Source organism: Paramisgurnus dabryanus, chromosome 24 (genome assembly GCF_030506205.2).
Source record: "Paramisgurnus dabryanus chromosome 24, PD_genome_1.1, whole genome shotgun sequence".
Lineage (NCBI taxonomy): Eukaryota > Metazoa > Chordata > Actinopteri > Cypriniformes > Cobitidae > Paramisgurnus > Paramisgurnus dabryanus.
In genome coordinates, this window is record NC_133360.1 from 21,546,810 (window position 1) to 21,550,521 (window position 3,712).

Here is a 3,712-nt window from a genome sequence, read left to right on the forward strand (position 1 = left end):
GCCAGACTCTCTGTACAAATGAAATGAACGTACGAGAGTCTGGTTATACCGTGCTAGACTGCGGTCAGGCCACCCTCCACTTTGAAAAAGACGGTCAAACTAGCCCTCACGTTTTTTTTCTGTGTGCACATATATTAGGCATTACGGTAAATGCACGAGAGGAATAATTTCAAAATAAAAGTTTCTCACTTAATCTGTTGATATTTCTGTTGCATTCTGTGTGTATTTTAAATCGTTGCTAGGGTATTATGGGTGGTTGCTAGGCTGTTTCTGTTGCATTCTGTGTCTGTTAAGTCGTTGCTATGGTATTATGGGTTGTTGCTGGGCTGTTTCTCTTGCATTCTGTGTGGTTGCTAGACTGTTGCTAGGGTTCTTTAAGTTGTAACTAGGGTATACTGGGTGGTTGCTAGGGTGTTTCTGTTGCATTCTGTGTCTGTTTTAAGACGTTGCTAGGGTATTATGGGTGGTTGCTAGGCTTTTTCTCTTTCATTCTGTGTGGTTGCTAGGGTTCTTTAAGTGGTTGCTAGGCTGTTTCTGTTGCATTCTGTGTGGTTGCTAGGCTGTTTCTGTTGCATTCTGTGTCTCTTTTAAGTAATTGCTAGGGTATTATGGATTGTTGCTAGGCTGTTTCTCTTGCATTCTGTGTGGTTGCTAGGGTTCTTTAAGTTGTTGCTAGGCTGTTTCTGTTGCACACTGTAAGTCGTTGCCAGGGTATTATTGGTGGTTTCTATGCTGTTTCTCTTGCATTCTCTGTGTGTTTTAAGTCGTTGCTAGGGTATTATGGGTGGTTGCTAGGCAGTTTCTCTTGCATTCTCTGTGATTTAAGTGGTTGCTAGGGTATCATGGGTGGTTGCTAGGCGATTTCTGTTGCAATCTGTGTGGTTGCTAGGGTGCTTTAAGTGGTTGCTAGGCTGTTTCTGTTGCATTCTGTGTCTGTTAAGTCGTTGCTATGGTATTATGGGTTGTTGCTGGGCTGTTTCTCTTGCATTCTGTGTGGTTGCTAGACTGTTGCTAGGGTTCTTTAAGTTGTAACTAGGGTATACTGGGTGGTTGCTAGGGTGTTTCTGTTGCATTCTGTGTCTGTTTTAAGACGTTGCTAGGGTATTATGGGTGGTTGCTAGGCCTTTTCTCTTTCATTCTGTGTGGTTGCTAGGGTTCTTTAAGTGGTTGCTAGGCTGTTTCTGTTGCATTCTGTGTGGTTGCTAGGCTGTTTCTGTTGCATTCTGTGTCTCTTTTAAGTAATTGCTAGGGTATTATGGATTGTTGCTAGGCTGTTTCTCTTGCATTCTGTGTGGTTGCTAGGGTTCTTTAAGTTGTTGCTAGGCTGTTTCTGTTGCACACTGTAAGTCGTTGCTAGGGTATTATTGGTGGTTTCTATGCTGTTTCTCTTGCATTCTCTGTGTGTTTTAAGTCGTTGCTAGGGTATTATGGGTGGTTGCTAGGCAGTTTCTCTTGCATTCTCTGTGATTTAAGTGGTTGCTAGGGTATCATGGGTGGTTGCTAGGCGATTTCTGTTGCAATCTGTGTGGTTGCTAGGGTGCTTTAAGTGGTTGCTAGGCTGTTTCTGTTGCATTCTGTGTGTGTTTTAAGTGGTTGCTATGGTATTATGGGTGGTTTCTAGGCTGTTTCTGTTGCATTCTGTGTGGTTACTTGGGTTCTTTAAGTGGTTGCTAGGTTGTTTCTGTTGCATTCTTTGTGGTTGCTAGGCTGTTTTTGTTGCATTCTGTGTGTGTTTTATGGTAAATGGATGGTAAATGGACTGCATTTTATATAGCGCTTTCATAGACCAATGGCCATCCAAAGCGCTTTACAATTTTGCCTCACATTCACCCATTCACTCACACATTCATACACCGACGGCGGTGTCAGCCATGCAAGGCGCAAGCCAGCTCGTCGGGAGCAGCTGGGGTTAGGTGTCTTGCTCAAGGACACCTCGACACTTGGTCCAGTGGAGCCGGGGATTGAACCACCAACCTTCCGGTTTGTAGACAACCTACATGAACCACTAGGCCACTGCCGCCCCATGCAGCATTTTAAGTCGTTGCTAGGGTATTATGTGTGGTTGCTAGGCGGTTTCTGTTGCATTCTGTGTATGTTTTAAGTCGTTGCTAGGGTCTTATGTGTGGTTGCTAGGTTGTTTCTGTTGCTTTCACTGTGTGTTTTAAGTCGTTACTAGGGTATTATGTGTGGTTGCTAGGCGGTTTCTGTTGCATTCTGGTTGGTTGCTATGCTTTTGTTAGGGTTTTAAGTAGTTGCTAGGGTAGAGCTATGGTTTTCTATGTGATTGCTAGACTGTTGCTAGGGTACTATGGGTGTTTGCTAGGCTGTTACTGTTGCATTCTGTGTCTGATTTAAGTAGTTGCTAGGGTGTTATGGGTGTTTGCTAGGCTGTTTCTGTTGCATTCTGTGTCTGTTTTAAGTCATTGCAATGGTATTATTGGTGGTTGCTAAGGTGTTTCTGTTGCATTATATGTGGTTGCTAGGCTGTTCCTAGAGTATAGCTATGGTTTTCCATGTGATTGCTAGACTGTTGCTAGGGTATTATGGGTGATTGCTAGGCTGTGGCTCTGGTATTCTGTGTGGTTGCTATGGAAATATGAGGGTCGCTAGGATGTTGCTCTGGCTTTTTGTGTGGTTGCTAGGCAATTGCTACGGTATTATGGGTGGTTGCTAGACTGTTGCACTGGCATTCTGTGGGGTAACTTGGCAGTTAATAGGGTATTATGGGGGGTTGCTAGCCTGTTGTATGATTCTGGTTGGTAGCTGATATTGCTTTTGTTTTCTGGGTAATTGCTAGACCGTTGCTAGGGTATAATGGGTGGCTGCTATACTGTTGCTAGGGTGTTCTTTGCAAGAGTATTTTAGGTGGTTCATAAAATTGCTAGGCTGTTCAGGGTGGTTGACACAGAACGATATGCATTTAATACAGTGTCTGTGAGTGAATGGTAGGTAGTTGCTACAGTATTATGGGTGGTTGCTAGTGTTACTAGTTGCTTGGGTTGTTCAGGGGATTGACAGAGCATTGCTATAGTCAATATTTTCTATATATTTAGTTAGATGTTAAAGGGAAACTACCTCTTTCCACAAAATCATTCCACTTCTGAATGATAGTACACCATCTCAGGATGTCACACCTGTAGTATCATCACAGTCTGATATGCTGTTTTTAAAATAGAGAGCTCTAAGTAGTCCGATACACTTGCAGTATTTTCTATACATTCGTTAGATGTTAAAGGGAAACTACCTGTTTCCACAGAATCATTCCACTTCTAAATGATAATACACCATCTCAGGTTTTCACCACTGCAGTATCATCACAGTCTGATATGCTGTTATTAAAATATAATGCTCTAAGATGTCAAGTAAACTCTGTATGTTCTGTACATTTGGTTAGATGTTAAAGGAAATCTACCTGTTTCCACAGAATAATTCCACTTCTAAATGATAGTACACCATCTCAGGTTGTCACTCCTGCCGTATCATCACAGTCTGATATGCTGTTTTTAAAATAGAAAGCTTTAAGAAGTCATATACACTTGTGGTATTTTCTATACATTCGGTTAGATGTTAAAGGGAAACTACCTGTTGCCACAGAATCATTCCACTTCTAAATGATAGTACACCATCTCAGGTTGTCACTCTGGCCGTATCATCACAGTCTGATATGCTGTTTTTAAAATAGAAAGCTCTAAGAAGTCATATACACTTGTGG